This window comes from Harpia harpyja, chromosome W (genome assembly GCF_026419915.1).
Source record: "Harpia harpyja isolate bHarHar1 chromosome W, bHarHar1 primary haplotype, whole genome shotgun sequence".
In the NCBI taxonomy this organism is placed as follows: Eukaryota; Metazoa; Chordata; class Aves; order Accipitriformes; family Accipitridae; genus Harpia; species Harpia harpyja.
In genome coordinates, this window is record NC_068968.1 from 16,220,888 (window position 1) to 16,232,441 (window position 11,554).

Sequence of the window (11,554 nt, forward strand, 5' to 3'; positions counted from 1 at the left end):
AGTTGTGTTATTTTTGCAATACTAATAAGAGTAAAAAAAAAAAATCTATTTTTAATAATTAAAGTGAAGAGACATTATCTATCTTAATATGCATACAAAAGAAATTAAGAGTATTTTACAAGTCATTTGTCAGAGTAATGCCTCTTTGTAAAGGAGCTAGGTTATGAAACACTCCAAAAAGACTTGGTACTGTGTGTCTTGATCATGCATTGCTGGAGATAGTTCATTGGAAAAGTACAGTAGAATCCCATATTAATTACTCATCTTCCACAACAGTAAAGAAAGGCACTGTAAAACATGTGCTTCCGCACAGAGCAGATACTAAGTAAGATCAGATTGGGGAAAGGGGAATGGGGAAGCAACTTAAAACACCAGTCTGCTATATCAGAGTCCCCAGCAGCTTTTCATTCATAAAATAGCATTGAAATTGAGATAATCACTGAGGTTAATAACACCTGAATTTAAACGTTTATAGTATAAACATCTCTCTGCCCTGATGTTGTCCTCTATGAAATAGGTGCTAAAATGTTTTCTTACTAGCCACCCTTAAGACAAGAAGTGAGAAGTTCTTCAATATTTAAATCAAGCAGAGGTCAATTAAACAACAAGAAAGGTGCTGGTGTGGTTAGAGAAACAGAGAGAAGATGCATTCAGTTCCCATAGGAAGTTTTGAGAGGAGAGACCACAATCAGTCTGATCTGCAGCAATCTTTTATAGGTCCTCCAGTGAAGCAGTACTGATTTTTATTATGCTGATCGCTCTTCCACAATACTTATTCCCCTTAAAAACTGGTGGGTTATACACCAGGCTATGACCAATGGCATGGCCCAACACACAAAACAAGTATCTGAACTTAAGCAGGAAGGAGAAAAAGTTCCCTCTCTCTTGCATGCACACATACAAAACCAAGTATCAGCTGGACAGTGTCTCCACATCAAAGGGTAGTTTTCCAAATTTCTCATTATTAATACTGAAAACACCACAGCCCAAAACAGCTTAAAGATCACTCTTTAATTGTTTCCTCTAAATAGGACATTAATATATATCTAAACCCAGTGAGTTAGTATATTTTGTTTTCCATTAATGCTAGTAAAACCTTTTCCTCTAGCTCCCAAAGTAACCCACTTACTCAGGCTGGATTTAACACTCCATAAGCAGGATAGCAACGCTACGTCAACGGATATCTTAGCCAAAATGCTTCCCCTTGTTTTAAGAGGAAAGAATCAACCCTACCTCAAAATAAAATTTTAAAAACCCCACACATCATATAGGAAAACAGGAGAGCGTGTGTATGTGAGAATGTATGTGTCCACGTGTATTTTCACACATATGCACACACAGAGCCATCTTTTGTAGGAGACATCTATTGCAGCATTGCAATTTTTATTTTCATATATATGTGTAAAAATATATATATAAAATAGATCTTATATATGTATGCGGCTATAATACATAAATTGCAATGCTACGATAGATGTCTCCACAAAATATGACTGGCCCTACCCACCACGGAGTGGCCTGGGTCAAAACGTGGCCGTTTTCCTGAAAACTCACACAAAACTTGGCACCGCGCAAGCCCAGGCCCGCACCCCACGGCGTCCGGGCTCCGCGTCGGGCGGAAGCCAGGCGAGGCGAGGGACGGCGGGCCCAGCTGAGGAGAGGCCGGACCGGGCCGCCCCCCGCCGCGGGAGAGCCTAGCTGTCCCCACCGCCCGCCCGAGTCCTGACGGAGCCGCATCTGCCCCCCTCCGCGGCTTCGGCAGTCCCCACGACAGCGGGCTCGGCGCGGCCACGCCAGCCTGCCCTGCGATGGCCGCGAAGGGCGGCGGAGGCCGGGCACTGCCGCCAGGGAGAGAGCGCGGCACCCGCAGGAGATAGCGGGGGGGGGGCGCAGGCGGACACCTGGCGTCGGAGCCTGCCGGGGCTTGCCGCGGCCGCTCCGGCCCGACTACCTGCCTCCCAGGGGGAAGCACGCCCAGCGCCGACCGGCACGGCGGACCGGATCTGCCTCCCTTACCACGGCTGCAGCAAGCGGCCGCCGGGTCCTTCCGCTTGCCTAGCCAGGCCCGGCTACGCTACACGGAGAAGCGGGACGCCCCGGTAGGTTACCCCTCACATCCCCGCCGCGCCTCACCTCAGCCGGCCAGACAGTCTCCCGCGGCAGTGGCAGGATTGGAGAGAGGAGGAAACCGGGCTCCCTAGCAGCGTTCACAGCGCTCTCTAGCTCACTTCCGGTTTCCCTCAGACCTGCTGTCCGGCGCCTGACAACAGCCCCAGCAGCCTCCACTCCTCCCCCCTTCGCCGCTGACGCACTCCCGCTGCTACACCTCGAGCCGCCGCCGCTCGTCCCACGCCCCCTGACATGGTGGCTGCCGGGGTCCTCGCGCCATCGCGGCTCCTGAGGTACCACAGCCGTCGGCGGCAGTAGTAGTACCCGTGCTCCCCACCATGGTGTTATCTGATCAGAAAGTAACTCCCGAAACACACAAAGTATGTTTAGAGAGGAGACATTGCTTTATTCTGCGCAGGGTGCAAGATTTCCACAAATCGAGCACACCTACTGAGGTTTATCAGTCCATACTTATACACTATACTTAAAACACCACGCCTATCTAATACATATGTTCTGATAGCATACGTCCATACATTCTGTATGGTATTGATACCGAAAAGCCGGTCGAAGAAACTCTCTAAGACTCGTTTTGGAGTTTTAGAAAGCAGGCATTCTTTATTGCAGCACTGGATGCATGGGGGATGTGAAATGTATATTGGCTTTCGCAAAACGAGAACACTGAAATTTGCCTAACTACTGCATAAGTTACATCCCGAAAGGATGTTTGCCTCACTGCCACTAAATTAGGCCTTAACACGGGAAATATGTAGTTAATACATTCCAGACATCAATTGTATTTTATAGTTTGTAGGCAATAAATGGGCACAAGCAGAATATGTAGTTTCTTCTGATGAGATTGTTATAAGTTTGGACAAAGGTCCAGGAGCCGACTGTGGTGAATAATTAGAAGTAATTTATTAAGCAAGCGGTAAATAGGCAAAACAGCGCTGGGCGGCCGGGGAGCCACTGCTCTACCAACGGCTCACAACCCCCCTTCCCGTAGCCACAGTTCTTATAGTCCTCTATTTCCGGTATATGTGTCATTTTCGGTATACGTATCTTCCTTAGTGTACTCCGCGTCTGCGCCGATCTGTTGCTAGGGAGGTCTTTTTCTGCCTCCTGGTGATTGCTGGGATGAAGGCCCCCAAGTCTTCCTCCTGCGACTGCCCTGTGCCACTCACTTGACACATGCGTGTTTTATTACCTTTTACAGGCCCCAAGTCTTCCTCCTGTGACCACCCTGGGCCCCTCACTTGACACATACATGTTTTATTACCTTTTGTATAAACACAAGGCTTGCACAAACATTGTTTACATTACCAGTTATCTGTAGCTAATGCAAGACTCCCTCCTTCCTGTTTTAAGGCCGACATCTGGTTTTTCTACTAACATAAGCAAGATTTGATTAACAAACGCTTATCTATTATCACAATCCCCCCTCTTTCTTTTTCCCATTTTGTTCATCAAATCGTCTCACTGCTTCTTTTGCTCTTTCTAAGATAGGGGCTTCTTCGATTTGCAATTCGCCCTCTCTAAGTTGTTCATATTGACTTCTAATTAGCATCAACTGTGCTGCTTCCAACCTCCCCTTAACTATGGTGATTAATCTATTAAAAATGCATGGTCCAAAAGTAAGTCCTAAAACTAACAAAATGAGTGGCCCAGCTATCGTTGATAATAAGGTGGTGAGCCAAGGGGAGTGATTAAACCACGATTCGTACCAACTTTGCTGCATTTCTCTTTCTTTTTTTTTTCCTTTTTTCTAATCCCTCACGGAGTTTAGTCATGGTGTCGCGAACCACCCCTGTGTGATCTGCATACACACAACATTCTTCTCGAAGAGCAGCACACAACCCCCCTTGTTGTAAAAACATTAGGTCTAGTCCTCGTCTATTTTGTAGGACCACTTCAGATAATGACCTTAATGAGGACTCTAGAGCACTAATAGATTTTTCAATCTTTACTAAGTCTTCGTCTACAGCTACCCTCAAGGCTCGGAATTTCTGATCTTGTTGGATCAGTGAGGCAATACCAGTTCCTGCTCCAGCTGCCCCTGCAGCCATTAACAGGCCTATAGTTAACGCCGTAAAAGGCTCTCTTTTTTGTAAGTGATGTTCCCGTACAGTGTGGTAATCGTATACAAAGCTCTCTGGATGGTAAATTATCTTGGGGACGATTATCACTTGTATGCAGTACTCATCTCTTTCATTAAACACTTTTAGAGATAAACAAGGGGTAATTCCAGTTTTAGAACAAATCCATTTAGTATTTCTTGCGGGTATCAGCCAGTCTGCTGGAGGTTTCCCTTTTAGTGAGGTTTTGACTCCACATAAGTGATCTTTTTCTAATGGGATTTTTCCCAGGCATCTACCCTTTCCGGAGACTTGGGATAAAGTTATTCCCTGCTTTTGTCCCATTTCTTTTCCCCATAGGCATTGGGCAGGGTTTGAACCATTGATTCTTTTAAATTTAAAGGTCACTCCCATGGCTTCATAAAACGGGGGTTTGATGCCATAGCAGAGCCAGCAATGTTCAGTTAGGTTTGGACTAGTGGCATTGAGCACTTGGTAGCTTGCTTGAACAAGCTTCCACAATGAATTATCTTCAATTTTCTCTTGCGGCTCATTCTCCGGAATAGAGGCGACATTAATTACCCCTGTGGCAGCATTATCCTTTAATTCCTTTAATTCTTTTGTCTCCTTTTCTCCTGCAAGTACTGAGTTGGGGCCGACTCCTATGGGATCATTTGGTAAAACTTCTTTCCTGATCAAGATCAGACCCCCTTTATCAGTTCCTGGTTCCCAATATTGCATTCCCCAGGTTCTACCTACTATCCACCCAGGATCTGAAGGGTTGGATATATTTATATATATGTATTCACAACTCCCAACCCAATAGCCGATTGTCGCACCAGCAGAGTCGCGTTGAGGTGGCGTGCATCCAGGGGGCCCCCAACCTACTGTTATATGAGGATCCTTGCCTCCCCCTGGTTGCCAATCTGAGGCGACAGTTTCACATCCCCAATAAGCACAGTAATATTCATTCGGATAGTTACAGTATCCTTTCCCAGGGTTTGAATTGGGACAAAAATAAAATCCCAGGCTGGGGTGGCATGGTTTCCTGGGGACTAATTGACAGAGAGTGGGAGTAAAACTTGGGGCTCCTGGCGTAGTTATGATTTGGATATTTTGTTGGTCCTCCCACCTGCTTAGAGTCCATTTATAGGGTTGATGTGCATATTTGTGTTCCCCTTGAGAATTTCCCGGATACAATAGCAGCAATAAAAATACCAAAATGCGTCGGGATTGTGGAGTATGCTTTTGGCCAATTGTATTCAATGGATTTGATATCTGTGGTGAAGTGTATGCCGTGTTGTTGCCATTTGGGTCGGAATAACGACTGTAATCACCAGGGGATGTTAAGCTTTTAGCCTGAGAGTCTGGGCTAACTTCAAGGCAATTCATCCAATGCTCTTGTACCATCCCATTCTTTGGGCTCTCGGTTTCTCTTCCCCACCTTTTTACTCCTCTGCCTCGCCCGTCTACTCGGTTGCTTCGAGCAACGGGGTGTGCCATCTTCTCGGCAGCAGGGGTATTCTTCAGGGGTTCTTGTACCGATTTTTTTTTTTTTTTTTTTTTTTTTTTTAACTCCTGGTGAGTCGCACGTATTCCCTTTAAGGCTTCACGGCAACACACTTGAGTAATTTCAACTATATAAGGAATGGGTTCATTGTGATAGTAACAATATTTTTCGGGATTTATACCTAAGCTAAAGATTTCCCACCACTCTCTGGACCACTTTTTTAGTTGTCCTGTTGAGACTTTTACTTGTAAGGCCAATTCAGTTAAATTCCTCTCCTTTTCCCAGCACTCTCTATACACCTCTCTCGGGGGCTCCCCTTTATGGCAATGGGTCCACCACTGTTCCCGACACACTTTGCAAGCATACCATACAAAAGGGTAACGGTTACAGTCAGGGTTTATACAAGTAATAACTATATCATCAGTGCATGTGTAGTCCAGACCGACCCACAGCCTCACTTATATTGTTTACCCATACAGCAGTTACGTTCTGGTTCATTCGTGTCCTTTTCTCAGGGTGATTTTTAAATCATTCCTCCTTAAGAGGACAGGCCCAAAAGGCCTCCTTAAGGTCTATTACACTGTACCATTGATTTTCAGAATTCAGTTGACTAAGCAGGGTGTGGGGGTTTGCTACCACGGGGAAATCTGGTGACTGTTCTTTTATTTATCTCCCGTAAGTTGTGGACCAATCTGTAGCTCCCATCAGGCTTCTTTACAGGGAGAATTGGGGTATTAAAGGGAGACATACAAGGTTCTAGTAATCCTTTACTGATTAATCTCTCTATTTCAGATTTAAGTCCCCTTTTCCCTTCTTGCGACAATGGGTACTGTTTTATTCTCACAGGTACTTCAGGGTTCCGAATAGTGACCTCGAAGGGTTCAATATCTAATTTTTCCACCGTCTCTGGAGTGTACCAGACTTCGGGGTTAATCTTTTCTTCATCGGTCACAGTAAGGGGGCACAATCTTATTTTTATTTCTTTATCTTTTACTTCTAGGTTAATTCCCAATTCCACAATCATATCCCTCCCCAATAGATTATATTCTGCTTTGGGAACTAACAAAAATGATCCAACCCCATATTTGCATTTTGATTCAATCATTACATCTCGTATGACGGGAACCTTGAAGGGTTCACCTTTTGTTCCTATCACATTAACTCTTTCGGGAGATATTTTACATCCTCTAGGTAAAGTTTGTACCGTAGATCTTTCAGCTCCGGAATCCACTAGGAACTCCACTTCTTGTTGCTGAGGTCCCACTTTTAAAGTTATCAAGGGCTCTGTTTCTTTTGGGGTCCTCAGCACATAGAGCCCCTGACCCCGCTAATCCTCATTAAACATCTTTTCATCCTCTATCCTCCTTCTACAATCTCACTTCATGTGTCCTCTCTTTTTACAATAGAAACATTCCACGTCCCTTGTGTCTTTCACGGTCTTTCTTTCAGATAGTTGCACAGGGGTCCTTTTAGATCTATCTCTTGGACCTCCCCCCTGGCTTCTCATGGCTGCAAAAGCTCCCTTTTGCCCTTCCCTCACTGCTGCTACCAAAATCCTTGTTTGTCTCTTTTGTGCTTCTTCCTCCCTTCTTACATAAACCTTCTGAGCTTCTCAGAGCAGCTCATCTAATCCCCTCTCTTGCCAATCTTCCATCTTTTCTAATTTCTTTCTAATATCCATCCAAGATTTTGCCACAAACTGGGTCTTTAATAATGCTTGACCCACAGGAGTTGCAGGGTCCACTCCTGAATATAACTGGAGACTCCTTCTTAATCGCTCTAGCCAATCAGTAGGAGTCTCATCCTTCTTTTGTTGTTCACTAAAGGCTTTATTGATATTCTGACCTTTAGGGATCGATTCTTTAATTCCTTGAATAATAATTGCACGGAGATCAGCCATATTAGCTCGGTGCTCAGGATTCTGATTATCCCAATTGGGTCTTTGATTAGGCCACTTTTGGTCTGCTGCCGGGCCCGCCTGATGTTGCTGGTCCTATATTCTCATCCCAGCTCTCCGAATCATGTCCCGCTCTTCTAATGTGAATAATATTCCTAAAATTGCCTGTATTTCATCCCAGGTATAAATGTTGGGCCCCAAAAATTGGTCTAATCTTTCAGCTACTCCGAGGGGATCTTCTAACAGATTTCCCATCTCTTTCTTAAATTCCCGGACATCTCCGGTGTTTAGTGGGACTGAAACGTAGCCGGCTCCCGGTATTCCAGCCTGACCCCCACCCCCAGGGACAAGGACTTCTCGGAGGGGAAATAACTTTTCTTCCCTAGCTTTACTCCTTGTGATCCTTGTGGAAGGGGCCTGAGGAGTCTGAGGGGTATGGGAAGAATTTCCGCTCCCCATGTCCGAATTGGAATCCCCTGGGTCATCCTGACCCTCGGCAGCGGGAGGGTTGGGGGGTGAATCAGGCGGCTGAGGAGCATAAGGAGGGGGCCACCCGTAAGCATCATTTTCAGGGCATGACCTCCCTCGCTTCTTTTCCTTTAAGACAAGTACAGATACCCTCTCATCCCCTTGCGGTACCCATAAAGCGGCATATCTTCTTTCCTCAGGGTTAGGGGGTCCTTTATCATTTACCCATAAGTTCAGTTGCTGACATACCCAATCCTCAGAAGACCCAAAGACTGGCCATATTATATGGGGATCCTTAAGGTATTTCCCTCCCCAAACTTCTATACAATAGTATACCATTTTCTCCTTACTTTTATTTTGCCTTTGTGGGGAATCATTCCAAGATTCAAGCATTAACCCCAGCGGACTATCCGGGGGAATATCCGGCAGTTTCTTCTGGCTGCCACCCATGGGATTAGAGGGCTTGCTCTTCCTCTGTCCCATCTTCCGGAGTGTCTACTCACACACACACACCCCCCCCGCTCCCCTCGGTCGTGACTCGCTCCCTCGCGGGCTACGAGAACTGCACTACTGGAGGGTCCGCACTCACTTGGTCTCCCCGAGACCTCTCAGCCGTTACACTCCGGGATACCCAACCCCAACCAAGTGGATTACCGCAAAACACGAAAATACTTACTCACTCCAGAGTCTTCACTTGGTCTTCGTGCACAAAAATTATGGGGTTCTGCAGTTTCTTTTGCCTATTTACCGAATTTGGAGGGGTTCAGGCATCCAGGTCTCGACACGGGAGATTCTCACTCTGGGGCCATCCGGAGATGGGGCGCCTCCCCAGCGTGCGAGTCCCGAGTCGCAGTTGCCTGGATCCGAGTCACGGCACCAAAATTGTTATAAGTTTGGACAAAGGTCCAGGAGCCGACTGTGGTGAATAATTAGAAGTAATTTATTAAGCAAGCGGTAAATAGGCAAAACAGCGCTGGGCGGCCGGGGAGCCACTGCTCTACCAACGGCTCGCAACCCCCCTTCCCGTAGCCACAGTTCTTATAGTCCTCTATTTCCGGTATATGTGTCATTTTCGGTATACGTATCTTCCTTAGTGTACTCCGCATCTGCGCCGATCTGTTGCTAGGGAGGTCTTTTTCTGCCTCCTGGTGATTGCTGGGATGAAGGCCCCCAAGTCTTCCTCCTGCGACTGCCCTGTGCCACTCACTTGACACATGCGTGTTTTATTACCTTTTACAGGCCCCAAGTCTTCCTCCTGTGACCACCCTGGGCCCCTCACTTGACACATATATGTTTTATTACCTTTTGTATAAACACAAGGCTTGCACAAACATTGTTTACATTACCAGTTATCTGTAGCTAATGCAAGACTCCCTCCTTCCTGTTTTAAGGCCGACATCTGGTTTTTTTACTAACATGAGCAAGATTTGATTAACAAACGCTTATCTATTATCACAAGATAAGACATCCTGTAACTCAAGTAATTAAAGGATGTGTAGATAGATTTGTGAAAACATAGAAAAACAGACATATGGACTCAAGGACGAGTAAAATTGAGAACACAAGTAAGAAGATAAGGAGTGATTTGTTAGCATGAGAACAGCATTTTGGGGTTCAAAGATTATTTGACATGAAAGATACAAGAAGAACAAAGGAAAAACAGAAGTTTATTGTGAAAATATTGAAAAGTGTGACTGGAGGAAAACGACAGGGTGAAAAGTGCGGCCAGAGGAAGACTACTGACTTCATCCCTTGCAGATCCCCGAAGGCCCCTCCAAACCACAAGAGATGCGCGCAAGGGGGGGGTGGTCTGGGGTGGAGTTATGTTAATAGATACCTGAAATATTAAAATAACCCCTTTGAAACGCCACAAACACAGTGTATAAAAAGGTGAGTTTGGGTATAACTGGCGTGCCTCTGGTTTTGACCATGCACCCAGCACTGTTTGCCTTTGTTCTATAATAAACTTGTAAAATTCATGAAATTCAGCGTGAGTGCATTTCTCACAAATTGGTGACCCCGACGTGATCACCTTGTCTGCAGGGGCTCCGGAGGACCACGAACGAGAGGCGCCCCATTGATTTCAGCGGCTCGGGAGAGGACCCTCGGAAGCCCCTCAGAATACAGGTGAAATTTTTCAGCCATATTATAGGGTAAAGGCCAGGACGGAGCTCCCTATCACCGCGGTTGCCCGTAATTCTTGTGCACGAAGACCCGAGTAAGAAAAGGACTGTAAGTATTATTCGGGCGGGCGGGATTGAGGTCGGTGAGTGTGTGACTGAGACGTGGGCCGGATGGTCTCTGGACCTACGAAGTGAGAGCGGAGCCCTTATAACCGCGTTTCCGATCTCCCGCGAGGGACTTGGCCAGTGAAGGGGCGAAGCGAGTGGACTGGAGAGAGTGGACCTCGGGAACATGGGACAGGGGTCGAGTAAACAGACAGGTCCCGGGAAAGAAGGGAGCAAAAAGGTACCTACGGATATACCCCCAGACAGTCCTCTGGGGATTAAATTATCTAACTGGGATAATAGTCCCTGTACTAAGGGGAAAGACAAAATAAAAATGATACATTATTGTATGATCAAGTGGACTAAAGAGAAGATTAGACCTGATAATTTGTTTTGGCCCCTATACAGGTCCTTTGAGGGGTGGATATGCCAGGCTTTAAACGTTTATGTAAATAGTAAGGAGCCCCTCGATCCAGAAGAAAATGAATATGCCTCATGCTGGAAAGGGGAAATATGGCCAACCGGGGTTAATATACTAAAACTTAAAGAACAACAGGAGGCAGACCACTCTAAACGATGGGACCCATTAGACCATTTACCTCCTCCATATAATCCAGTCCCAGGGGCATCTTCACAGGAGGGAGAAGAGGCAGATGATGCCTCCCCAGAGAATATGGGGGCAAGTGATGAGGGAAGATCCCGGGGTGGGAGGGGAAGAAGGGTCCCCCAGACTACACCTACGCAAGCCAGGAGACGAACTGCCAACATAATGGTAATAGGTGAGGTTAGTGATTCGGAAGAGGGACCCCCTAAAAAGGATGTGACCCTATTTCCATTACGGGAAGTTCCTTTGGGGGGGGGCGCAAGGGGGTATTGGATTTGTCAGTGCCCCACTAACCTCCACGGAAGTGCGAAATTTTAAGAAAGAGATGAAAGGTCTCTTAGACGACCCCCTGGGTTTGGCGGAACAATTTGACCAATTTTTAGGTCCAAATATATACACCTGGGAAGAAATGCAGTCTATTATGGGAATTTTATTTTCTTTAGAAGAAAGACAGATGATCCGAGTAGCAGGAATAAAAATATGGGAAAGGGAGAACCAGCAGGGACCCTCAGGGGAACAAAAGATGCCGATAGCCGCCCCTAATTGGAACCATAACGAGGGGGTTGGAAGACAGCACCTGAATGATTATCGAAACCTAATAATTAAGGGTATTAAAGAAGCAGCGCCTAGGGGACAGAATGTAAATAAAGCTTTTGATAGTCA

General features: G+C 46.1%; 1 protein-coding gene across 5 annotated transcripts in view; it reads right to left on the minus strand.

The window, feature by feature from the left end:
* Positions 1-2,250, minus strand: part of LOC128136101 (soluble lamin-associated protein of 75 kDa-like) — a 37,483-nt gene extending 35,233 nt beyond the window's left edge. For 4 of the 5 annotated variants that reach the window (XM_052775222.1, XM_052775218.1, XM_052775220.1 and 1 more), the window contains exon 1: positions 2,134-2,249. The gene's annotated coding sequence lies outside the window, so the exon portion shown is untranslated. Of the gene's footprint in view, positions 1-2,133 lie in introns of all 5 variants that reach the window. The other variant, XM_052775221.1, reaches the window with a different exon arrangement.
* Positions 2,251-11,554: the final 9,304 nt, after the last annotated feature.